The 27572-nt window shown below is 43.3% G+C and overlaps 1 protein-coding gene and 1 non-coding gene across 2 annotated transcripts in view; both read right to left on the reverse strand.

Annotated features, from left to right (window-relative positions):
• LOC132819184 (heparan sulfate 2-O-sulfotransferase 1) overlaps window positions 1–27572 on the reverse strand; it is a 221292-nt gene that overhangs the window by 117306 nt on the left and 76414 nt on the right. The window lies entirely within an intron of this gene.
• Window positions 22655–22726, reverse strand: trnae-cuc (transfer RNA glutamic acid (anticodon CUC)). Its single transcript has one exon. It is a non-coding gene; the product is annotated as a tRNA-Glu (tRNA).

A 27572-nucleotide genomic window follows, 5' to 3' on the forward strand; every position in this document is an offset into this window, starting at 1 on the left:
TCAAACCTTAACAGCTCCTCATATGACAAGACCTTCAACCCTGGGGTCATTCTGGTGAACCTTCTTTGCACACCCTCCCATGGCATCACATCCTTCTTTAGATAAGGCCCAAAACTGCTCACGTATTCAAAATACAGTCTGACCAGAGTCTGAAATTGTCTCAGTTGTACATCTTATATTCCAGCTCTCTTGAAATGAATGCAGACGTTGCATTTGTCTTTCTAACTGCCAACTGAACCTGCATGTAAACCTTAAGAGAATCCTGAACTGGAACTCCCAAGTACTTACAAGCTTTCAATTCCTGAAGCCTTTCCTCATTCAGAGAACAGGCTACCAGCAGAACAGTGACATACAGTTAGGAGACAGCGGCCAGATAGTTCCTCAACAATGACTCTATGTTGAAGAACATGTGGAGGTAACACTGACGGTGGCATGGGCAGAAAATGTATCCTGGATGGGGGAATTTCAATGACCACTACTAAGCGTAGTTGGGCAACACCACTACTAATCGAGTACATTGAAAAATTTACAAATTGCCACTTACAGCGCTATCCTAGGTACAAAGGTTCTGATGCTTAGTTACAAAGCTGAAAAATAAGGAAAACAAACCTAAAACGTTAAATATTACAGTGCTTCTTACTAAACAGTAGAAAAACAAAGAAATACAGTTAACAGTTCTACGTCACATTCCATAATCACCTGGCCATGCTGGACTCCCATTCCTCACAATAGGTCAACCTCTCCCACTTCAGGTTCGACCTTGCCCCTACCACCACCCATGCTACTAGCTCTCACCACTTTGCAGCTTGTTCCTGCTACCGTAGCCACGGCTGTCTGCTTTCACTCTCATTGGTTAGGGACAAAACAAACTGCAGATGCTGAAATCCAAGTTAGACAAGCAGGATGCTGCCTGCCTTCATCTATCTCTACTTCACCAACCTGACCCAACCACCCTCTTTATCTGCAGCTCCCTTCAAACCCACCCCCCATGTCCTGAAGAAAGGTTACACCCAAAAAGTCGACTTCTCCACCTCCTGATCTGTCTGGCTTGTTGAGTTCTTCCAGCCTCCTGCTTGCTTACCTCACTATCACTGGCGGCCAGCCCAGGCTTCCTTCATGCTCCTGAACTCATTACCAGCCACCCAAGGGTGCCTGTTCCAGCTCTTGCCACCAGCTGGCCCAAATTGCCTGTTCTGTCTCTCGCCACCGGCTTCCCCATGCAGTCTGATCTTGTTTCTGCTGCCAGCTGCCTCAGGCTGCTGGCTCCAATTCCCACCACTGGCTGTGATGAGGAATCATGGGACTTGAAACATCATCTCTACCTTCTCCCTGTAGATGTTCCTGGGTTTTGCCAGCAATTTTGGTTTTTATTTCAAATCTCTAGCATCTGCAGTTCTTTGATTTATCATATAATTAAAAGCATACTCTCTTTTAGACATGACTGTATAGAAAGGGCACATGGAACACTACACAATAGGGCTAAAGCTTTCCATTGAATATCTTAAATTGCCTGATGGGCAAAAGAATTATGCTTTAAAAAGCAGTTAATACTGCATAGGCAATTTCAAGGGCCAATTTGCACAATGCAAGATTTCCCATGAAATTCCACATGACATTGTTTTCGTAGCGATAAATAGTCACTCTTCGGAACATGGGAAAAACTCCCTCAGACTTGACTGTCACTGAAGTGCCTGTCCCCATTATTTGCTTACATCCTGAGATGAGGTAGAATCTCTGAAGAGAAACTGCTTGACAATTTAAGCAACAGTGGATAATTGTACAAATGTGTGAAAGCATTTCTCAACAACTGTGCGACAGAAATTCTTGGATTTTATTTCTGACCCAAAATACTCTCTTCTCTCTCTGACCAGTTGAAGAACTATTCCAACTACACCTCCATTCAGCGACAGGCAAGTTCCTTAGGTTAAATTGTGATTTCACTTTCTTCCCATCCTCACTATAAAATATTTAAGGTGTTACAACGATTATTGTCTGATTAAATTCAGAAACTGAATAGTTGCCATCAGAGATGCATTACATTTTAACAAAGCAAACAATGATTGCCTGAATACCTATTCAAACACATCGACATCATGATGTTCCCTTAAGAACTCACCTGCAGAAATCAAGCATTTCAGCAGATATTTTTAAAGATTTTCATTTTAGCCTCTCCAACATTTTTAACCCATTCTCTGTCTAATCAAAAACTGAATTCACCATCCCAAACAGACCCTCAAGATCATGGATGACTTCTTTCTTGTTTGATGATTCTGAAAAGGTTAGTGGGTTCATAGAGTCATAGAAATGTACAGCATGGAAGCAGACCCTTCGGGCCAACCCGTCCATGCCGACCAGATATCCCAACTCTATCTAGTCCCACCTGCCAGCACCTGGCCCATATCCCTCCAAACCCTTCCTATTCATAGTTATTCATATATCCATCCAAATGCCTCTTGAATGTTGCAATTGTACCAGCCTCCACCACTTCCTCTGGCAGCTCATTCCATACAAGTACCACCCTCTGCGTGAAAACGCTGCCCCTTAGGCCTCTTTTATATCTTTTCCCCTCTCATCCTAAACCTATGCCCTCTAGTTCTGGACTCCCCAACTCTAGGGAAAATACTTTGCCTATTTATCCTATCCATCCCTTCATAATTTTGTAAGCCTTTACAAGGTCACCCCTCAGCCTCCGACACTCCAGGGAGAAAACAGAACATAGAACATAGAAAAATACAGTGTAGTACAGGCCCTTCGGCCCTTGATGTTGCGCAGATCCAAGCCCACCTAACTTACACTAGCCCACGATCCTCCATATGCCTATCCAATGTCCGTTTAAATGCCCATAAAGAGGGAGAGTCCACCACTGTTACTGGTAGGGCATTCCATGAACTCACGACTCGCTAAGTAAAGAATCTACCCCTAACATCTGTCCTTTACCTACCACCCCTTAATTTAAAGCTATGCCCCCTCATAATATCTGACTCCATATGTGGAAAAAGGTTCTCATGGTCAACCCTATCTAAACCCCTAATCATCTTGTACACCTCTATCAAGTCACCCCTAAACCTTCTTTTCTCCAATGAAAACAGCCTCAGCCTTTCCTCATACGATCTTCCTACCATTCCAGGCAACATCCTGGTAAACCTCCTTTGCACCCGTTCCAGTGCCTCCACATCCTTCCTATAGTATGGCGACCAAAACTGCACACAATAATCCAGATGCGGCCGCATCAGAGTCTTATACAACTGCAACATGACCTCAGGACTCCGGAACTCAATTCCTCTACCAATAAAAGCCAGTACGCCATATGCCTTCTTCACAGCACTATTTACCTGGGTGGCAACTTTCAGAGATCTGTGTACATGGACACCAAGATCCCTCTGCTCATCCACACTACCAAGTATCCAACCATTAGCCCAGTACTCCATCTTCTTGTTACTCTTATCAAAGTGAATCACTTCACACTTACCTACATTGAACTTCATTTGCCACCTTTCTGCCCACAAAAGACTCCTGCTCTAGCTGCCTAACTCTCTTACCCTTCCTGGAGTTAACACATCTATGTGACTGTATCTGAGACTTCCCCACCCCCCCACCCTCTTTCTGTAACTGCCATCCCTCACATACTGTTGCTGTTGCAAATTCCTCATCGTCTCTATTTGTCTCTCCAACCGATCCACTCGATCTCATAAGATTTGCATCCAATAGCATTTATGGTAGATATAATCCGCAGTAACCCTTAAACTCTCTGTCAACTCCCACATCTGACAAGAAGTACATATCACTGCAAAGGCCATTTTTGCTCCTTCACAACCTACAGACCCAGAAAATAACACCGTCTTATTCCTCTACAAACACTGCCCCAGGTTAAATTAATAGCTACGGCTTATATTTTAAGTTTAATCAAGAGACTTATCTCCAAAAACATATGATCCAGAAAGAATCCACTGTACCCACTACTGCAGCCTTTCTATTGGCCAGACTTAAAACAACAATTAACGTATCTGATTCTGTGCTGTGAACTTCGCCCAACAGTTCGTCCAAGATTAGTTGTGAATTTCACCGTTTGTTAATTTTCCCAGATGCACTCCGATGTCCAGCGATACACAAATTCAAACAGCAAAGGCGGTAACTGTGCAGATTTTCTCTCTCTCTCTCTCTCCCCTGCACTATCTTCACCATGTGCTTCCTTTGTCTGCCCTTCTCCCTTTTAAACTGATGTTTTGACTTTTTTTTCCCCAAAGTTCCAAAACAAAGCAACAGCATATAAAACAGTAATTGCTGCTCCTGGAATTTGAGGAAATCACCTCCAATACCTAAAATACCCCCCAAAAAAGGAGCAGCTCCTACAGCCAGAAATTTTTCCCATCCTCCATCTTGGATTACCCAGAATCCTCTTCAATGTGCATTCTATAGATTCTATCAGATTCAATTCACAAATAATGCTTGAAGGGTTATGTAGGTGGGTTGTTTGAATATTTGCACACTCCCATAGACAGATTGACTTCACCGGTGTACTTAATAGTCTCTCAATATGCTTGCTACGATCCTGGATCAGACATTATTGGTTTGATCACTCAGTCTCCTATAAGTCAGTACCGTCAGTCTGCATTTCCCCTGCTCTCCTGCCACAACCAAGGTCGGAGTACAATGGTTGCTTACAGAGTCTGGTGAGAGATGCACATTATTTGTCCTGCCCCGTGCAGTGAATTTTGAGCTATTAGTGCCTTGATTCTGGGCAAGTTGGCTTGGAAAAAGACTGCTTTTATTGCTGCTTGGAGAATTTTGCAATGGCACCACTGGTGACGAAACTCTAGTGCTTTGAGGTGCTCAAATGGGTTGTCCAGATCTCTGTAGCATAATCTTGGTGTTGCGTTTAGATCCTGATCTTCACCTAAACTTGTCCTTCATCAAGCAAACGCTGAGCAAGTGCTCTGGAGGCAATAAAAAATTCTTACCAACAGAACCACCATAAATCCAGAGTTTAAACAATGCTGTTTCATTACATCGACTCTCTTCTCTCTTTACCTTTTTTCACTACGCACCTCATCTCTGTCAAATTGCCAACAGACATGGAGTTAATTTACAGACCTATGGGAAAACATTCACCCTACATATTCTACAATCTAAAATCAAAACCATTCAGTTATAGAGCTTTAGTGTGCAGAAAATATTTGTGTGTACATGGGCTCATTCAGAAACCAAACTGTGAGTCATTGTCAACTTCGCCAAATTATATGAAGAGAACAGCCCAGCAAACGGAGGCCCTCCTCTAACCAGCTTCTAAACTACAACATATCTGCCCAGAGGGAAGATCATGGAAAAAGTGGACAATTTCCTATATTTTGGTAGCCTCCTCATGACAAAACAGACAATGATGACAAAATTACTCTTGGTATTTATACTTCTTTTCTTAGGCATGCATTATTAAATTGAAATGCATATTCTGAAATTAACTGGTTGAGACAGATAGTTATTTGCCCTGCTCACTTTCACTCATGTTCCATATGTCCCGTAAAAGGACACCATGCCATTTCCAACTCTTCCAATAACTTGCCATGCAAAATATGCCTGAAAGACATAAGTAAGACAAGTTTCACAAATAGTGGCACAATTTTTTGATTTAAGAATTTTTGGGCCAATATATATTGCAAAGCATTGTACAGTTAGTACAATTAAGTTACAACATAAATTGATTTGTGAAGCAGTCAAATGTATTTCAATAGAGAATAAGGGAAATGCCAAAAAGGGTGGGAAATGATGGCTCTCGAAAGTTGTGTTTGACCTCAGGACCTTTTCCTCAAAATTCTTATGATCTCTCATGCTTGCCAAATCTTGAGGTCAAGAGGCAAGTAACCATTGTATTACTTATTGGAATTTTAGCTGACACTTCAATAAAGAAATTATCCCCTTAGATCTTGTTCCACTCTGAAGATTAATTTCACTGTAACTAAATGGATGGTGCAGTTTGATTCCCCTATAACATGGCCAGTTTTGCTTACAGTGGAATAATTAAAACTGCTCCAATTCCCAAATAATCAATTACTTGGTTTAATTGATTTTTGTCTTTAAAAATCTATTAAGAACTATTACATTCTACAGAACAGCCCATTTAGTTTCCATTTTCTTCCAATCATGAATAGTATTTTTGTTAGATGTGGTTTATTAATACTTCATAATGTTGAACAAAGAATAGTGAAGTGTTGACCAAATCACTGGAAAATGCTTCTGCACGTAATGGAGCAGAATAAGAAAAATTAGTTTTCTATTTCAATAAACCCTTTTGTCATTCCCCTGCACTATGCATATTAATGTTATAGCCATATGACACCATTTGTGTTTCAATTCCATAATGAATAGAGAATGTACAGAAGTACAGAAAAGTCAAGAACATAGAACAATACGGCACAGAACAGACCCTTCGGCCCACAATGTTGTGCCGAACATCTGTCCTCGCTTAAGCACCTATCCATGTACCTATCCAGTTGCCGCTTAAAGGTCACCAATGATTCTGACACTGCCACTCCCACAGGCAGCGCATTCCATGCCCTCACCACTCTCTGGGAAAGAACCTACCCCTGACATCCCCCCCTATACCTTCCACCCTTCACCTTAAATTTATGTCCCCTTGTAACACTCTGTTGTACCAGGGAAAAAAGTCTCTGACTGTGTGCTCTATCTATTCCCCTGATCATCTTATAAATCTCTATCAAGTCACCCCCTCATCCTTCGCCGTTCCAATGAGAAAAGGCCTAGCACTCTCAACCTATCCTCGCACGAACTATTCTCCATTCCAGGCAACATCCTGGGAAATTTCCTCTGCACCCTCTCCAAAGCTTCCACATCTTTCCTAAAGTGAGGCGACCAGAACTGCACACAGTACTCCAAATGTGGCCTTACCAAGGTCCTGTACAGCTGCAACATCACCTCATGACTCTTGAACTGAATCCCTCTGCTAATGAACACTAATACACCATAGGTCTTCTTACAAGCTCTACCCACTTGAGTGGCAACTTTCAAAGAGCTATGAACATATATCCCAAGATCCCTCTGCTCCTCCACCTTACTAAAAACCCTACCGTTAACCCTGTATTCCGCATACTTATTAGTCCTTCCAAAATGGACAACCTCACACTTGACAGGGTTGAACTCCATCTGCCACTCCTCAGCCCAGCTCTGCATCATATCTAAGTCCCTTTGCAGCCGACAACAGCCCTCCTCACTATCCACAACTCCACCAATCTTCGTATCATCTGCAAATTTACTGGCCCACCCTTCGACTCCCTCTTCCAAGTCATTAATAAAAATTACAAACAGCAGAGGACCCAGAACTGATCCCTGCGGAACTCCACTTGTAACTGGGCTCCAGGCTGAATATTTATCATCTACCACCACTCTGACTTCGACCGGTTAGCCAGTTCTCAATCCAACTGGCCAAATGTCCCACTATCCTATGCCTCCTGACTTTCCGCATAAGCCAACCATGGGGAACCTTATCAAATGCCTTACTAAAATCCATGTACACTACATCCACTGCTCTACCCTCATCCACATGCTTGGTCACCTCCTCAAAGAATTCAATAAGGCTTGTAAGGCAAGACCTACCCCTCTCAAATCCGTGCTGGCTGTCCTTAATCAAGCAGTGTCTTTCCAGATACTCATAAATCCTATCCCTCAGTACCCTTTCCATTACTTTGCCTACCACCGAAGTAAGACTAACCGGCCTGTAATTCCCGGGGTTATCCCTATTCCCTTTTTTGAACAGGGGCACAACATTCGCGACTCTCCAGTCCCCTGGTACCACCCCCGTCAAGGTAGATGGTTGTGAGTAAGTTTCAGAATGTGTGGCCTAGGCAACTGATGGTTCAACCCAATAATGGCATAAAAGATTAGATTTGGAAAACTGAAAGGTGCAGGAAGAGGTAATAGAAGTTGCACAAATAGGATGGGGTGAAGATGATTACACAATTAGTGAGGATTTAACATTCATAACATTGAGACAAATATGAAGGTCAGGTCATACAGGTCAGCAGAAGTGATCAAACAGGCCGAGTTTAGGCAGTGCAAGTGAGTGGCAAGAGGGAATTGATGAAATAGATTCAAAGGTATAGGAAATTATAGGGAAAGGCATCCTAAACAGCAGACAGTTTTGATGATGACTATAATGCAAAAGTTCAGTCCTTAGGCTTCACACAGTGTGAATTAAATGGATGTGGTCACAGAAGATGGAATCAGTAATGCAGGATGCTAGTCTGAAAACAACAGTTCCAGCAGTTTTCAATGGTCAATTTGAACTGACTCATCCAGAAGGTAGCATCAATAAGACAATTTTAACAGCACAAAGACAGACACGGGGTTAAGTAACAAAGGCAACAATGAATTAGCAGGAAATATTACAACAAATTAGCAGGAAATATTACAACTCAACTATCACTGGTTTAGCTATGAGCAAATGTACACACCAGAATCCAAGTTGACGATTTTGTCTTGCCAAGAAATGCCAGGAACATTACTTGACACAAAAGTGGTATTACATCATTATTTTTCTTCCCTGTATATTTTCCAGGCTTCATTTCTGTAGAAAAGTGCACTAAGGCAAAGATTTGGTCAACTCAGTTTCTCAGTCAGGATGTTGTTGGTTAACACTAAAAAAAAACATGAAACTGCAGATGCTGGAAATCAGAAACAAAACCAGAAATTGCTGGAAAAACTCGGATCTGGCAGCATCTGTGGAAAAAAGCAGAGTTAACATTTCGGGTCCAGTGACACTCCTTCAGTTCTTAAAACTTGCTGAGTTTTTCCAATAATTTTTGATCTTGATGTTTAAAGCAATCCAATTAGCTTGGACAAAACAGCTACAACTTTTGTACCACGTGTGTTGATTTCAGCAAGAAGTTTTTAAAAAATGCATGCACTCAATGTTGCTGAAACTGGGTGGTCCAATATTTATTACTTTTCGCTAGTTGTCCTTGAGGAAGTGGTGGTTAACTGCTTTTTTGAACTGCAGTCCATTTGGTATAGGTATGTCCACAATACCACATGGGTGGGAGTTCGGAAGCAAAGCAATCATTTGCTTGTGACTGTAAAGCCGTGACAAGTTGAAGCTATCAATCTCTCGTGCCACATTGACAACAGACAGCATCCTAGTCCATTATATTTGTTTTCCTGATGGTGATGGTTAAATCAAACACTTTACAGGTGCTAAGAGAGTTTACTTATTGGTCACTGAAGATGTTCCTGGCTTTGAAATGCTCAAAACAACATGATCACTGTAGAGCAGCTTCCTGATGCAGACGTGGCACACCTTTGGCTTAGTTCTTAGGTTACCACGGTTGCATGGCTTTCAAGTCAGTTATGTTAAGTAAGTAAACACTCTCTGTCTACGCCCTGACAGCACATGTCAGCAGCAAAAAGAATAAAATGTCAATGTCAAAATACATCCCATTTGAACACTCTTCCGGATTGCAACATTCTTTATTCTGCCCTGCCTTAACTAACCTTACCAATAACGTAGTCATGCTATATCCAAGTGACTTAAAGCCTCTCAGGAGATGTTAACTATACTGAAAATGACTTGTCATTAATAATCCAGAATAAACTCGTTCGGTCTGATTACCATGAGACTAAGAATTGCTATGTTTTATTTACAGTTGTTTATTAAATCTATCTGTTCCAAGATGTTGATCTAGGTGATGATAGCTCTTTTTCCTCTGGAGTCAGAAAGTCACAGATTCGAGTTGGACAAGAGGTTTAAATGTGCAATCCAAACTGATACCAATGCAATTCTGATGGAGTTCTGTATGGTTTGATAAAGTGTTACTGCTGCATTTTGGATGACAGACTGCTTTGCTGAGATCCATCAAAACACTTAAATGTATTTCTTTGGCTGTGAATCATTGTGGGGTGTTCTTAAAATATGAAAAGTAATAATTAGATTTAACCCCTTCAATCTTCTTTACTGACTACTCAAAAGCATTTCTGGCATGCTAATGGTCTCTCTCAAACTATATCGTGTTATTCAGCACACTTTTGTCAACCCACTTTCTCCATCAAACTACCATCTGTGTTTACTGTCTTTTCTTCTTAAGTTCTAATAGAGCCTTACTTTTGGATGGCTTGTAAAAGTATTCCATTGCTGACAAGGTGTTTTCAGATATTGTGTGCACGCACGTTGGTGGGGGGGGGGTGGTGGAAAGCTTCAGATAAATGGGCTTGAGCTTTTGTTTCCACTATTTCCTTCTTTTCAAAGTTTTCTATTCAAATTCCTTTTATGCTCCTGACTGCACTAATACTCCTTTGGTTGATTTCACGAACAGTATGTGTGTCTGTGATCATGTTACATTATTCACTCTTGACTTCTCTGCAGTAATTGCTCTGGCTGGCCCTACCATCTTCTCCATAATTCTTCATTTTCTAGCTCAATGAGACTGGTCTCCCATTCCAATCTACTCAAATACAACAAGGCTACCTCCAGTAATGATTTCTTCTTTGAGTCATTATGAGAGCCTGAAATGAGTTATCGATGGCTCCTTCCTCTTCTAAATTTATTATCATTTGCTCATAGCTAAGCTAACGTAGGCCAAGTTGGTTCAGTATGTTCATCAGATGATGATGATCATAGATGGAAAGCCCTTCTGTACAGTGAACTGGCCACTAGATCATGACCACTTGGGCACTCACAACAATGACAGCTGCAAAAGAAATATAAAGATGGTTGACAAGAACACTGAAAACTGGAATATAGTCAGTGATGACAATGACATCTGAAGGTTGACTGTTTGGAAAGTATTGAAAGAGACAAGCAGAATAGAGAAGTGGGTCAATTTTAATGATTTCATTACCTAAAATTTACTGGAGCGTCTTTTTTAAAGCAAAATGGGATGAAGAGAAACAACGTTTTAAACATGATTGGAGACATTGTTTATTGCTCAAACATTTGTAAAAGTACTAATGGAATAAAATTGCTTTCATCCATAATAGTATCCGAGTAACATGATTGAAGTAGAAGCTTGATTAAAAATCGAAGATATTCATCTCAACTTTTAATAAAAGCCCACTATTTTTGTTTTACGTGAGAAAGCGTATCAAGTTGAGAGCTGCAATATGCTATACATCAACTATACAACCTAAAAGATAGACTCATATCCTTTAGGAAAATAACTTGTCATATCAGACACAAGAGATCAAACATGCGCATTATCAAGAGTAAACATCATTGTCTACAAAGAAACATTATGGAATTCCAACTCCCAAACAACATTCATTAAAACTGGGATTCATTTTAATCTGCAGTTAGAATTGAGAGGTTTATTAAAATTTTAATCTATCAGTTAAAAAGTTTCCTATACGTGGAGACGATAGCTTTAAATGGAGGGGAGATCAAATGATTCACAGATTGCTTGGATGGTGTAACTGTTAGAAGCCAGAGATCAATGCTGCCTTCAAGACACACAACAATGCAGAATCACCAAGAGGAAACCGATAGTCAAGTTCCATATGCATCAAGATGATCTCAACAGTGGCTTTGTGTTTATGTTGTGCTAAATGCTACATAACTACCATACCGTTCTGTAAAAAAATTCCTTACTGTCGTGTTCTGACATCAGCACCTTGATAACTTATGACCTTTATAAGAGTAGATTACATTCCCTACAGCGTGGAAACAGGCTCTTCGGCACAACAGATCCACACCGACTCTCCGAAGAGCAACCCACCCAGACCCATTCCTCTACATTTACCCCTTCGCTTAACACTACGGCCAATTTAGCATGGCCAATTCACCTAACCTGCACATTTTTTCAGACTGTGGGAGGAAACCGGAGCACCTGGAGTAAACCCATGCAGACACTGGGAGAATGTGCAAACTCCACATAGACAGTTGCCTGAGGCAGGAATTGAACCCAGGTCTCTGGTGCTGTGAGGCAACCACTGTGCCACCCTCTACCTTAATTAGCCACTTATTACTTTGTTTAAACCCTCAGCATGCAATTCTTATACCTATTACATTAATCCAGTCATTTGGTTTGTCTCCAACACCACTATACTTTTATTTTTTTGTAATTGTCTCTCTGCGTCAATTAATAGGATTCTAAATCATCCCTTCACTTAATATGCAGTTGTCTACACTTTATTCAGACCATCTGACAACCTTGATCACCTGCACAGACCTATTATTTGGTCTGTCGACACACCATTCACACAATTTGTATGATCTTTTGATCTCTGAGTCTGGGTGATTTCTTCATTTCACTTGACGAAGCGGCAGCACCCCGAAATGTTGGGATTTAAAATAAATCTGTTGGACTATAACCTGGTCTTATGTGACTTCTGACCTTGTCCACCCAGTCTAACACTGGCACCTCCACATCATCGCTAATTTTATTGTGAGAGTTGCAAAGAATTTACAAGAGAAGAATAACAACAAGTTTTGAGGATACCATGAGTAAACCACCAAGTTTCAGCTGTAAACTGTTCTTGCAAACTGCCGTTTCATTACTAAGCTGAAAGGAAGAATTGAGATCAGAGATAAACAATGAAAATTTCTACTTGTAACAAAGCAAAAGAGGGTAAACAATTCAGGACTGATAAGACCGGAAGTATCAGTCTCTTGGGACCAAACGGGCTACTTCTGTCTTTAGCTGGGAAGGTAAAAAGAAGTAGCCCATTGGAAAGTACATGCACAGTGGGTAACTGATTAGTACGAGATGCTGATTTGATTTACTGTAGTCACATATATCTAAGCAAAGTGAAAACCTTTGATTTTTGTGAGCTGTACAGGCATATCACAGCATGCTCAGAATGAGCAAGGCAGACAGGTTACAACTGCACAGGTGCACCAAGCAAGATTAACATTGTATGAAGTTACAGAGTCCATTCAGCAGTCTCAAAGTCAGGGAAGAAGCTGTTCTTGAACCTCGTGGTGCACATGTTCCAAGCTTCTGTCAGGCAGAAGATATAGAAGAGGTTGGAAGAGAGCAGTACCGGGGTAGGAGGGGTCTTTGATGATGTTGGCAGCCTTTCTGCAGCAACAAGTAGTGTAAATAAAGTCCACAGATGGGAGGTTGGTTTCTGTAACGGTCTGGACTATGCACACACCTTTTGTAAATTCTTATAGTACTGGGAAGAGCAGTTGCTATAACCCAGTCATTATGCATGCCAGACAGAATGCTTTCTATTGTACATGTCTAAGGGTGCTTTCAGACATGCTGAATTTCCTAAGCTGGCTGAGGAAGAACAGGCGTTGTTGAGCCTTCTCAACAGTCACATCTACGTGTGAAGTCCAAGACAGGTTGTCGGTTATTGTCACTGAGGAAATTGACAATCTTGACCCTCTCCACCTCAGCTCCACTGATGAAGAGGAGGGTGTGTCCCCCTTATTTCGTCCTGAAAGGAATGATCAGTTCTTTCATTTTGCTGACTTTGAGAAAGATAGATTGATTTCACTGCACCATAATACCAAGCCTTCTATCTCGTTCCTGTATTCTGAGTCATCATTGTTTGATATCGGTCCTGCCACAGTGGTATTGTTAACAAATTGGTAGATGGTGTTCATTCCAAATTTGGCTACACATTTGTGGGTGTACAGATGGTACAGTAGGCAGCTGAGAATGCAACCTTGCAGGGTTCCAATGTTGAGGGTGATCACAGAGGAGGTGCTGCTGTCTATCTTCACTGATTGTGGCCTGTAGGTCAGGAAGCTGAGGATCCAGTTGCACAGGGTGGAGTCAAAATTTAGGTCTTTGAAGTTTTGAGATTAATCTGGAGGGGATTATGGTGTTGAAGGCAGAGCTGTGATCAATGAGTAGGGATCTGACATAGGTGTCCTGGTTATTCAGATTTTCTAGGAATAAGTGTAGGGCGATGGAAATGGTGTCTGCCATGGATCTGTTTCATTGGTAGGCAAATTGCAGGTGATCAAGGTGGGCTGATGACCAGTCTCTCGAAGCACTCGTGATTACGGAGGTCAGAGTCACTGGGCAGTAGACATTAAGGCATGTTTCATGTGCTTTTCTTGGTACTGGGATGATGGAAGGCTTTTTAAAGTAATTCACCTTCTGACTCCCGAAGTCGATCCACCATCTACAAACCACAAGTTAGCAGTGTGATAGAATACTCCCTATTCCTGGGCGGGTGCAGCTCTAACCAATCCAAAAGAAATATGATGTAAAAAATGAGGTCTGCAGATGCTGGAGATCACAGCTGAAAATGTGTTGCTGGTCAAAGCACAGCAGGCCAGGCAGCATCTCAGGAATAGGGAATTCGACGTTTCGAGCATAAGCCCTTCATCAGGAATGAGAGAGAGTAGCCAAGCAGGCTAAGATAAAAGGTAGGGAGGAGGGACTTGGGGGAGGGGCGATGGAGATGGGATAGGTGGAAGGAGGTCAAGGTGAGGGTGATAAGCCGGAGTGGGGTGGGGGCGGAGAGGTTAGGAAGAAGATTGCAGGTTAGGAGGGCGGTGCTGAGTTGAGGGAACCGACTGAGACAAGGTGGGGGGAGGGGAAAATGAGGAAACTGGAGAAATCTGAATTCATACCTTGTGGTTGGAGGGTTCCCAGGCGGAAGATGAGACGCTCCTCCTCCAGCCGTCGTGTTGTTATGTTCTGCCGGTGGAGGAGTCCAAGGGCCTGCATGTCCTCGGTGGAGTGGGAGGGAGAGTTAAAGTGTTGAGCCACGGGGTGGTTGGGTTGGTTGGTCCGGGCGGCCCAGAGGTGTTCTCTGAAGCGTTCCGCAAGTAAGCGGCCTGTCTCCCCAATATAGAGGAGGCCACATCGGGTGCAGCGGATGCAATAGATTATGTGTGTGGAGGTACAGGTGAACTTGTGGCGGATATGGAAGGATCCCTTGGGGCCTTGGAGGGAAGTGAGTGTGGAGGTGTGGGCGCAAGTTTTACATTTCCTGCGGTCGCAGGGGAAGGTGCCAGGGGTGGAGGTTGGGTTGGTGGGGGGTGTGGATCTGACGAGGGAGTCACAAAGGGAGTGGTCCTTGCGGAACGCTGATAGGGGAGGGGAGGGAAATATATCCTTGGTGGTGGGGTCCGTTTGGAGGTGGCAGAACTGACGGCAGATGATACGTTGTATGCGGAGGTTGGTGGGGTGGTAGGTGAGAACCAGTGGGGTTCTGTCTTGGTGGCGGTTGGAGGAGCGGGGCTCAAGGGCGGAGGAGCGGGAAGTGGAGGAGATGCGGTGGAGGGCATCGTCGATCACGTCTGGGGGGAGTCTGCGGTCCTTGAAGAAGGAGGCCATCTGGGCTGTGCGGTGTTGGAACTGGTCCTCCTGGGAGCAGATGCGGCGGAGACGAAGGAATTGGGAATATGGGATGGAGTTTTTGCAGGGGGCAGGGTGGGAGGAGGTGTAGTCCAGGTAGCTGTGGGAGTCAGTCGGTTTATAGTAGATGTCTGTGTTGAGTCGGTCGCCCGAGATAGAGATGGAAAGGTCTAGGAAGGGGAGGGAGGAGTCTGAGACAGTCCAGGTGAATTTAAGGTCGGGATGGAAGGTGTTAGTAAAGTTGATGAACTGTTCAACTTCCTCGTGGGAGCACGAGGCAGCGCCGATACAGTCATCGATGTAGCGGAGGAAAAGGTGGGGGGTGGTGCCAGTGTAGTTGCGGAAGATGGACTGTTCCACATATCCTACGAAGAGGCAGGCATAGCTGGGGCCCATGCGGGTGCCCATGGCAACTCCTTTAGTTTGGAGGAAGTGGGAGGATTGAAAAGAGAAGTTATTCAGGGTGAGGACCAGTTCAGTCAGTCGAAGGAGGGTGTCAGTGGAAGGGTACTGGTTGGTGCGGCGGGAAAGGAAGAAGCGGAGGGCTTTGAGTCCTTCGTGATGGGGGATGGAGGTGTACAGGGACTGGATGTCCATAGTGAAAATAAGGCATTGGGGACCGGGGAAGCGAAAATCCTGGAGGAGGTGGAGGGCGTGGGTGGTGTCCCGAACATAGGTAGGGAGTTCTTGGACTAAAGGGGACAGGACCGTGTCGAGGTATTGGGAGATGAGTTCGGTGGGGCAGGAGCAGGCTGAGACAATGGGTCGGCCAGGGCAGGCAGGTTTGTGGATTTTGGGCAGGAAGTAGAAACGGGCGGTGCAGGGTTGTGGGACTATGAGGTTGGAGGCGGTGGATAGGAGATCCCCTGAGGTGATGAGGTCCTGGATGGTCTGGGAGATGATGGTTTGGTGGTGGGAGGTGGGGTCGTGGTCAAGGGGGCGATAAGAGGAGGCGTCTGCGAGCTGGCGTTTGGCCTCAGCGGTATAAAGGTCAGTGCGCCAAACTACCACCGCGCCTCCCTTGTCTGTGGGTTTGATGGTGAGGTTGGAATTGGAGCGGAGGGAGTGGAGGGCTGCACGTTCTGAGGGTGAGAGGTTGGAGTGGGTGAGAGGGGTGGACAGGTTGAGTCGGTTGATGTCACGGCGGCAGTTGGCTATAAAGAGGTCGAGGGCGGGTAGGAGGCCAGCACGGGGTGTCCAGGTGGATGGGGTGTGTTGGAGGCGGGAGAAGGGGTCGTCAGAGAGTGGGCGGGAGTCTTGGTTGTGAAAGTAGGCACGGAGGCGAAGGCGGCGGAAGAATTGTTCAATATCTCGGCGCGTGTTGAACTCATTAATCCAAGGGCGTAGGGGAATGAAGGTGAGGCCCCTGCTGAGGACTGATCTTTCATCCTCAGAGAGGGGGAGGTTTGGAGGGATGGTGAAAATCCGGCAAGGCTGGGAGCTAGGACCTGATGTGGGACTGGAGCTGGAGCTGGGTCAGGGGCGGGGACAGAGATCGAAGTAGGGGCGGAGTTAGACGTGGTGACGTTGCTCGATGTGGAGGCGGGGTTACGTGTGGTGACGAAGGTTTGCGTGGGGGCGGGGTTACGTGAAGTGACGAAAGACGGCGTGGGGGCGGGGTTATGCGTGGTGACGAAGGTTTGCGTGGGGGCGGGGTTACGTGAAGTGACGAAAGACAGCGTGGAGGCGGGGAAACCTGAGGATCTGTGCTCCTGCAGGTTAGTGATGTCAGTGGGGGCGGAAGTGGCTGCGCCGACGGCAACCGGAGGGGCGGAAATGGTTGCGGCGGCGGAGGAATGGTGGTCATTCCCGGTAGTCGCGTGGGTCGTGGGTCCGTCGGCGATCGTGGAAGCGGTTGTCTGTGCGGTGGTCACCGGGGCAGTTGTTGGGGCAGCGATCGCGGGGGCTCCGAGGTCAGTGGGGGCGGAAGTGACGTCACGGTCGGCGGCGGCCTTTGGTGCTGCGGGCGATGTGGAGGCCACATGTGTAATGGCGTCCGACAGGCCTATAGAAGATTACCAGCCAGAACAAAGGAGTTGGCTTCATGGGCACAACATCCACAGGCATCCACTCGCTCCACCAGTGCACACTATCTACAAAATGCTCTGCAGAAATTCACCAGAACTTCTTAGACATCACCTTCCAAAACCACAACCACTTCCATCGAGAATAACAAGGCCAACCAACACATAAGATCACTACCTGCAAGTTGCCCTCCAAGCCACTCACCATCTAACTTGGAAATACTGTATATATTCATGTGTAGGCTGAATGTTGAAGATTTTTTTTCAATGCTGAACTTAAAGGGTCGACTAATACACGGGCAAAATTTGAGGGGCTGAAATTCATGCTGCAGTTCAAAATACCGTACGAGCAACAAACGTCAATTCAATCACACAAGTAACCCACAGGAAAGTAGAAAAACAATGAACTACGGTAATGGTAAAATACCGGATAAAAGCAAGAGACCAGTACGAAAATTTAATATGTCAAAGCATCATTAAAATCTTGCAAAATCACACTGTTCAACATGATCGTGGCCTGGTATAATGGCACACTTAAAATGAAACATTTATTGAATTCCAAATGTGTAAGCATCTTGAACTTTTCCCACCAAATTCTTCCATTTGCCTCCCATTTACTCTCTTATGTTATGAACCTCAGCAACATCAACACATTCGCCAAAGAATTAAAGATATATCAGTATGTAGTTAATATATCCAACTTTTATTCAGATATAATGGCACAGATAAAATGATTAACTTTTTAACGATATTAACTTTTGGTTATATAGTGAACGAAGTGTGATAAGCAACGGCAACAGTATGATAGATGGCAGTTATAGGAAGGGGGGAAAATCTTAGATCCAGTCACATCGATGGGTTAACTCCAGGAAGGGTAAGAGAGGGAGGCAGCTAGTGCAGGAGTCTTTTGTGGATATACCAATTTCAAACAGATTTGCAGTTTTGGAAAATGTGGGGAGGATTTTGGATTCTCAGGGGAAAGTAGCACAAACAGCCAAGTTTCTGGTGTTCAGATTGGCTCTAATGCAACAAGGAGTACATCTGCTTCAAAGAGATCAATTGTGTTAGAGGATTCTATAGTCAGAGGTACAGACAGATGTTTCTGTGGCCAGCAGAGAAAAAGCAGAATGGTGTGTTGTTTCCCTGGATCAAGGATGTCTCAGAGAGAGTGCAGAATGTTCTCACGGGGGAGAGGAGCCAGCAGGAGGTCATTGTCCACACTGGAACAAACGACATTAGAAAGGAAAAGGTGGAGACTCTGAAGGGAGATCATAGAGAGTTAGGGAGAAATTTAAAAAGGAGGTCCTCAAGGGTAATAATATCTGGATTACTCCCAATGCTATGAGCTAGTGAGGGCAGGAATAGGAGGATAGAACAGATGAATGCATGGCTGAGGAGCTGGTGTATGGGAGAAGGATTCACAGTTTTGGATTATTGGAATCTCTTTTGAGGTAGAAGTGACCTGCACATGAAGGACGGATTGGAAAGGGACTAATATACTGGCAGGGAAATTTGCTAGAACTGCTTGGGAGGATTTAAACTAGTAAGGTGGTGGTGGGTGGTGGTGGGGGGTGGGGGGGGTGGGAAAGAGAGGACCCAGAGAGATAGTGAGGAAAGAGATCGATCTGAGACAGGTACAGCTGAGAACAGAAGTGAGTGAAACAGTCAGGGCAGGCAAGGACAAGGTAGGACTAATAAATTAAACTGCATTTATTTCAATGCAAGGGGCCTAACAGGGAAGGCAGATGAACTCAGGGCATGGTTAGGAACATGGACTGGGATATCATAGCAATTACGGAAACATGGCTCAGGGATGGGCAGGACTGGCAGCTGAATGTTCCAGGAAACAAATGCTACAGGAAGGATAGAAAGGGGAGCAAGAGAGGAAGGAGAGTGGCATTTTTGATAAGCTGTGCTGAGGGAGGGCATTCCTGGAAATACATCCAGGGAAGTTATTTGGGTGGAACTGAGAAATAAGAAAGGGATGATCACCTTATTGGGATTGTATTATAGACCCCCCAATAGTCAGAGGGAAATTGAGAAACAAACTTGTAAGGAGATCTCAGCTATCTGTCAGAATAATAGGGTAGTTATGGTAGGGGATTTTAACTTTCCAAACATCGACTGGGACTGCCACCGTGTTAAAGGTTTAGGTGGAGACGAATTTGTTAAGTGTGTACAAGACAATTTTCTGATTCAGTATGTGGATGTACCTACTAGAGAAGGTGCAAAACTTGACCTATTCTTGGGAAATAAGGCAGGGCAGATGACTGAGGTGTCAGTGGGGGAGCGACCATAATTCTATGCGTATTAAAATAGAGATGGAAAAGGATGGACCAGATCTAAAAGTTGAAGTTCTAAATTGGAGAAAGGCGAATTCTTACAGTGTTAGGCAAGAACTTTTGAAAGCTGATTGGAGGTAAATGTTCGCAGGTAAAGGGACGGCTGGAAAATGGAAAGCCTTCAGAAATGAGATAACAAGAATCCAGAGAAAGTATATTCCTGTCAGAGTGAAAGGAAAGGCTGGTAGGCATCGGGAATGCTGGATGCAGAAAGAAATTGAGGTTTGGTTGAGAAAAAGAAGGAAGCATATGTCAGGTATAGACAGGATAGATCAAGTGAATCCTTAGAAGAGTATAAAGAAAGTAAGAGTATACATAAGAGGGAAATCAGGAGGGCAAAACGGGGACATGATACAGGTTTAGCAAATAGAATTAAGGAGAATCCAAAGGGTTTTTACAAATATATTAAGGACAAAAGGTTAGCTCGGGAGAGAATAGGGCCCCTCAAAGATCAGCAATGTGGCCTTTGTGTGGAGCCACAGAAAAAGGGGGAGATACTAAATGAATATTTTGCATCAGTATTTACTGTGAAAAAGGATATGAAAAATATAGACTGTAAGGAAATAGATGGTGACATCTTGCAAAATGTCCAGATTACAGAGGAGGAAGCGCTGGATGTCTTGAAACAGTTAAAGGTGGATAAATCCCCAGGACCTGATCAGGTGTACCCAAGAACTCTGTGGGAAGCTAGAGAAGTGAGTGCTGGGCCTCTTGCTGAGATATTTGTATCATCGATAGCCACAGGTGAGGCGCCGGAAACGTGGTGCCACTGTTTAAGAAGGGCGGTAAAGACAAGACAGGGAACTATAGACCAGTGAGCGTGACCTCGGTGGTGGGCAAATTGTTGGAGGGAATCCTGAGGGACAGGATGTACATGTATTTGGAAAGGCAAGGACGATTCGGGATAGCCAACATGGCTTTGTGCGTGGGAAATCATGTCTCACAAACTTGATTGAGTTTCTTGAAGAAGTAAAAAAAAAAAAGAGGATTGATGAGGGCAGAGCAGTAGATGCGATTTATATGGACTTCAGTAAGGCGTGCGACAAGGTTCCCCATGGGAGACTGAGTAGCAAGATTAGATCTCATGGAATACAGGAAGATCTACCCATTTGGATACAGAACTGGCTCAAAGGTAGAAGACAGCGAGTGATGGTGGAGGGTTGTTTTTCAGACTGGAGGCTGTGACCAGTGGAGATGTGCCACAGGATCGGTGCTGGGCACTCGACTTTTTTTTCATTTACATAAATGATTTGGATGCGAGCATAAGATGTACAGTTAGTAAGTTTGCAGAAGACACCAAAATTGGAGGTGTAGTGGACAGCGAAGAGAGTTACCTCAGATCACAACAGGATCTGGACCAGATGGGCCAATGGGCTGAGAGGTGGAAGATGGAGTCTAATTCAGATAAATGCGAAGTGCTGCATTTTGGGAAAGCAATCTTAGCAGGACTTATACACTTAATGGTAAGGTCCAAGGGAGTGTTGCTGAACAAAGAGATCTTGGAGTGCTGATTCATAGCTCCTTGAAAGTGGAGTCACAGGTCGATAGGATAGTGAAGGCGTTTGGTATGCTTTCCTTTATTGGTCAGAGTACTGAGTACAGGGGGTGGGCGGTCATGTTGCGGCTGTACAGGACATTGGTTAGGCCACTGTTGGTACATTGCATGCAATTCTGGTCTCCTTCCTATCGGAAAGACGTTGTGAAACTTGAAAGGGTTCAGAAAAGATTTACAAGGATATTGCCAGGGTTGGAGAATCTATGCTACAGGGAGAGGCTGAACAGGCTGGGGCTGTTTTCCCTGAGCCTCTGAGGCTGAGGGGTGACCTTATAGAGGTTTACAAAATTATGAGGGGCATGGACCGATAAATTGACAAGTCTTTTCCCTGTGGGAGTCCAGAACTAGAGGGCATAGGTTTAGGGTGAGAAGTAAAAGATATAAAAGAGACCTAAGGGGCAACTTTTACATGTATGGTACATGTATGGAATGAGCTGCCAGAGGATGTGGTGGAGGCTGATACAATTGCAACATTTAAGAGGCATTTGGAAGGGTATATGAATAGGAAGGGTTTGGAGGGATATGGGCCGGGTGCTGGCAGGTGGGACTAGATTGGGTTGGGATATCTTGTCGGCATGAATGGGTTGGACTGACGGGTCTGCTTCCATGCTGTACATCTCTATAACTCTAAGTACTCATAGACTTTGTACTGGTCTGAATGAATCAATGATTCAAAATGGGCTGTGGTAAACCAAGTGCGCAAAGTGGAGTTCTGAATGAATGAATAGAGATGCAATATAGTAAACAAAGAGTGAGGAATAGAGTTACCAGTATGAATGAATGAACGAATGAACGAACGAACAAACAAACATGATTTAATGCGATATAGTATGGTTGACTTATACAAGATATATGGAAAACACAAGACTTTTGGTCAAAATAAGGCGTCAACCTATGCATGAGATTGACTTATATACAAGTACATATGGTATAATTACTGTTCATTTAGAGTCACTGCGTAAAAATCCTGGAATTCCAGCCTTGAAGGCATTGTGGGTCTACTTACAGCACATAGTCTGCAACAGTTCAAGAAGACAGCTCATCACCACCTTCTCAGGGGAAGTAGGGACTGGCAATAAGATTAGATTAGGTAAGATTACTTACAGTGTGGAAACAGGCCCTTTGGCCCAACAAGTCCACACTGACCCGCCGAAACGCAACCCACCCATACCCCTACACTTACCCCATAACACTACGGGCAATTTAGCATGGCCGATACACCTAACCTGCACATCTTTGGACTGTGGGAGGAAACGGGAGCACCCGGAGGAAACCCACGCAGACACGGGGAGAATGTGCAAACTCCAAACAGTCAGTCGCCTGAGGCGGGAATTGAACCCAGGTCTCTGGCACTGTGAGACAGCAGTACTAGCCACTGTGCCACCGTGCCGCTCTAGAGACGAAGATCAATAAACAACAGTACATCGCATTTTAGAAGAACGGATAGTCCGGAGACCCGCTATAAATTGCTTCCCTGACCGGGAATCGAACCCGGGCCGCGGCGGTGAGAGCGCCGAATCCTAAAAACTAGACCACCAGGGAGACCTGGTAGTCCTGTACAAATTGTGTTATAAAGGTGAATGAATTAAAAGAAAGCAAGAGTAGCCTCCACAAGAAAATTTACTTGGAGGTGCCAGTGTTGGACTGGGGTGGACAAAGTTAAAAATCACAACACCAGGTTGTAGTCAACATGTTAATTTGGAAGCACGAGCTTTCGGAGCGCTGCTCCTTCCTCAGTTCGTTGTGTAATCACCTGATGAAGGAGCGGTGCTACAGAAGCTAGTGTTTCCAAATAAACCTGTTGGTCTATAACCTGGTGCTGTGAGATTTTTAAGAAAACTTACAGAATGGCACCTTTATAGTTTTATACAGGAAACGTGTTTTATCCTTAAACATATAATATTCACTTGCTTTCAGATAATAACAGAATATCTGAATTTTCCTTTAAAACTCTTTCAGTCTCTTCAGAGATTGAAACACCTGATTTTGATGTTACTTCTTACATTAAATCCTTACATTCTGCAGGTATAACATAAGCTCATAAATGTGTGCTATTAACATGCAAGAATTGCCATTAGTATGCTTTGGCGATTAATTCAAAGGAAACACAGATATACATTTATATGGCTCCTGATTTAGCTTGAATGAAATTAGGCAAGACATGGCTTTGTTAAAGGAGAATCCCAAACTTAACTAATCTATTGGAGTTCCTTGAAGTACTGTGTTGTAAATGATGGGGAATATGTAGATATATTGTACTTAAAGATTTCCAGAAGACATGTCATAAAGCGCCACATCAAAAGAAAATAAAAATATGACTGGGTGCAGCATGGATTAAAGATTGCCTAGCTAACAAGAAGCACAGAGTAGGAATAAATGGGTCTTTTTTAGGCTAGCAGGATGTCACAAGCAATGTGCCATACAGTGCGGTGCCTCTACTTTTTGCAATTTATATGACCGATTCATTCAGATGGCATGGTAGTTACATTTTATGACGACAGGCTAGGAAAGCAAGTTGTGAAGAGAGCTTCAGGGGTTTAGAAGGAATATAGAAGTTCAGTGACAGGCCAAATATCTTGCAAATTGAGTACAAAATGGGAAAATGGGAAATTGCCCATTTTGGCGCAAAGGTTAAAAAAGATGCCTATTATTGAAATGATGAAATGTTGCAGAGTTCTGAGATGCAGAGAGATTTGGATAGCTAATGGGTACAGCAAGCAATCTGGAAATATTACGATGATTTATTGCAAGGGGAACTGAATGCAAAAGTAGAGAGGTTATGCTTCAGTTATACAGGGCAATAGTGAGACTACATCTTAAATACTGTCTACAGTACTAGTCACGGTACATAAGAAAGGTGATTAATGCAATGGAAGAGTTCAGAGAAGTGTTTTTTTATTCATTCACATGATGTTGGGGTCACTGGCTAGACCAGCTTTTATTGCCATCCACAAGTCTTCAGAATGCAATTAAAAGTCAACTACATTGCTGCGGGTTTACAGTCACATGTCGGCCAGACCAGATAAGGATGGCTGTTTCCTTCCCTTGAGGATATTTGCTTCTCGGAAAAGTAAAGACAGAAAAGTTAGACAGGCTAGGCCTGTATCCTCTAGCCTTTAAAAGAATCAGAGGCAACTTAATTGAAACAAACAAGATTCTAAGGGAATCTGACCAGGTGAATGCCAAAACAAGGTTTACCCTCATCAAACAATTTAAAGCTAGGGGTCCCAGATTAAAATCCATTCAAAAATCCAAATGGTCATCCATTTAAGACTGAAGGAGATCAATTTTATTCTGAAAGTTGACAGTCTTTGAAATTCACTTCCCCAAAAGACAGTGGATGCAGAGTCTTTAAATATTTATAAGGCAGAGGTTGATAGATTCTTGATTACCAAGCAGATGAAAAAAGCATTGGGAATATGAAGGGATATAGGGTTGTGGTTAAAATCAGATCAACCACGATCTTATTAAATGGTGAAACAGCTCGAAAGACTGATTGGCCTATTCTTATTGTATATTCAAAAGCAAGCTTACATAAAATTTTATAAGTTCCCAGTCATAAAGTTCAACCTTCGTATCCCAAGCATATTTTGTATCATAAGCAGAGTGAAAGAAGCAAAAAAATTAAAATATTTATGAATAACTACCAAATTCTATAATTCATGGGAGATAAAATTATAGGAAACAGCAGTCAGGCTTTTGACAACACTATCAGTCGAAAACCTTTTACAAGCAAAGAGAAATGGATTTTATTATAATAAAACAAAGTAATGAACAAACAGCTGCTTTTAATCAAAATCAGTTAAAACTACAATCATCAGTATCTGTCCATAATGGATTGTATTCATTTAACAAAACACCACTTAGTAAAACTTTTCCATTAATAATACTTAAAGAGTCACTGAAGTGTGTCCCTGTTATCTATTGTTTATGGGCGACACATTGCAGGTTTGATACGGAAGTCATCAAACTGCAATGAAGAAAAATGGTTTCCAGGGTCATTACAGTTTAATATCAGATGGTCCATGGCAGGATCTTGACTATTTTCACATATTATAGAATAAACAAATTAAAAAGTGATGTCAATCAAAGTACAGGTTATGCATCTACACAGTGTATTACAGAATCTGGTTCAAATAAGAGAGAACTGTTATTACTTTCAAAATCAAGTTAGATCATTAGCTTTAAATGTATTCCTAGTTTTCTTTCAGCCACGTCAGAAATGCATTTTTGTGTCGACTGCTGAATTTGTCCAATGATTTAACTGGTTAATGGGCTATTTAAAAGAAAGCCAGTGAAGCCTTAATTGTACAACTCCCATTTTTTGTGCTTAGCTGTGGACAGCTAAGGCAGCAATGGACAACTACGATTAGCTTTAGTGATCTGGATTCTGGATCAGTGGTCCTGGAAGAGCACAGCAGTTCAGGCAGCATCCAACGAGCAGCGAAATCGACGTTTCGGGCAAAAGCCCTTCCTGATGAAAGGCTTTTGCCCAAAACATCGATTTCGCTGCTCGTTGGATGCTGCCTGAACTGCTGTGCTCTTCCAGCACCACTGATCCAGAATCTGGTTTCCAGCATCTGCAGTCATTGTTTTTACCTTGAGTGATCTGGAACAGAGAGGTGGGACATCAATATGTATGTATGTAAAGCAGACGTAGGAAGGATGTGACCTCACATGGGGGAACCTAGAACAAGACAGCATAGCTTTTTTAAAAAAAGAGGCTGCAGTTTTAAAACAGAAATGAACAGTAATTATTCCTCTGAAGGGTCTTGAATCTATGGAATTCACCAATCCAGAATGCAATGGATGTTGGAACATTGAATAAATTTGAGGAGACAGACTTTTAATTTGCAATGGGTTAAAGGGGTGTGGAGAGTCGACAGGAAAGTGAAGCTGAGGCTGAGTTGAGATCAACCATGATCATAACAAATGGCAGAGCAAGCTCAAGGGCTGAATTGTCTCCTCCAGTTCCTACAATTAACAACATTTTTAAAACTGTAACAACACTTATTCAGAAAATGGGTTTTAAAACTGCGTTAACTCAATACAAAATGAAACTTAAAACATTACAAAGTTCTAAAGAACATAAGATTAACTATGTAATGTTGAAAATCACACAACACCAGGTTATAATCCAACCAGGTTTAATTGGAAGCACACTAGTTTCGGAGCGACGCTTCTTCATCAGGTGATAGTGGAGGTCTCGATCGTAACACAGAATTTATAGCAAAAATTTGCAGTGCGATGCAACTGAAATTATACATTGAAAAATTGATTATCTGTTAAGCCTTTCATCTGTTTGAATACCATGATAGTTTCACTTCTTTAATGTGTAAATCACAAAACCTTTTTATATAAAAAAGTTGCATTCTCTGGTCAACCTGTTGGACTATAACCTGGTGTTGTATGATTTTTAGCTGAAAATGTGTTGCTGGTTAAAGCACAGCAGGTCAGGCAGCATCCAAGGAACAGGAAATTCGACGTTTCGGGCCAGAGCCCTTCATCAGGAATGAGGAGAGGGTGCCAGGCAGGCTAAGATAAAAGGTAGGGAGGAGGGACTTGGGGGAGGGGCGATGGAGATGTGATAGGTGGAAGGAGGTCAAGGTGAGGGTGATAGGCCGGAGTGGGGTGGGGGCGCAGAGGTCAGGAAGAAGATTGCAGGTTAGGAGGGCGGTGCTGAGTTCAAGAGAATCGACTGAGACAAGGTGGGGGGGGGGGGGGGGGGGGGAAATGAGGAAACTGGAGAAATCTGAGTTCATCCCTTGTGGTTGGAGGGTTCCCAGGCGGAAGATGAGGCGCTCTTGTACACCCTAGTCCAACACCGGCATCTCCAAGTTATGTAATGTTGGATATTTTAAAAGTATTTAATTGGCCATCAAGAACTTTAGGATTTCCCCAAGGTCCCGAAAGGGCCAAAATTAAAATAATTATTTATAATTAAGTTTTCTCTCAAACGTGAGATAATATTTTTCCTGAGGTATCAAAGGAGGAGAGATAGTGAAAAGAAACACTGCAAGAAACTAATTGGAAACAGTCAGCACATGAGAACTGTTTTGCTGCACTGCCTCTTGCCAAAGCATAGTTTTTGGGATGCTGCCTGTATTGGAACAGTTAATGCTTCCTGATTAAGTAATGTATTTTCTTGTTAAGTACATCACTCGCATATAATTATTATACCAATTCTTCCTCTTGTTGTCAGAATAAAACCTATTTTGATTAAAACTTCGTGGTGGACCAATTGAATCATCTGCAACACATTACCTTACACTTGCCTTTAAATTAGAAGTTGGACTGGAGGCTAAATCCATAATATATTTTGGATGAGACTGATCTGGTCCCTAACACCATGACTACCAACCTCTGTCTTGCAGAGAGACTCTACGTC

The sequence above is a fragment of the Hemiscyllium ocellatum genome, chromosome 9, assembly GCF_020745735.1.
Source record: "Hemiscyllium ocellatum isolate sHemOce1 chromosome 9, sHemOce1.pat.X.cur, whole genome shotgun sequence".
Lineage (NCBI taxonomy): Eukaryota > Metazoa > Chordata > Chondrichthyes > Orectolobiformes > Hemiscylliidae > Hemiscyllium > Hemiscyllium ocellatum.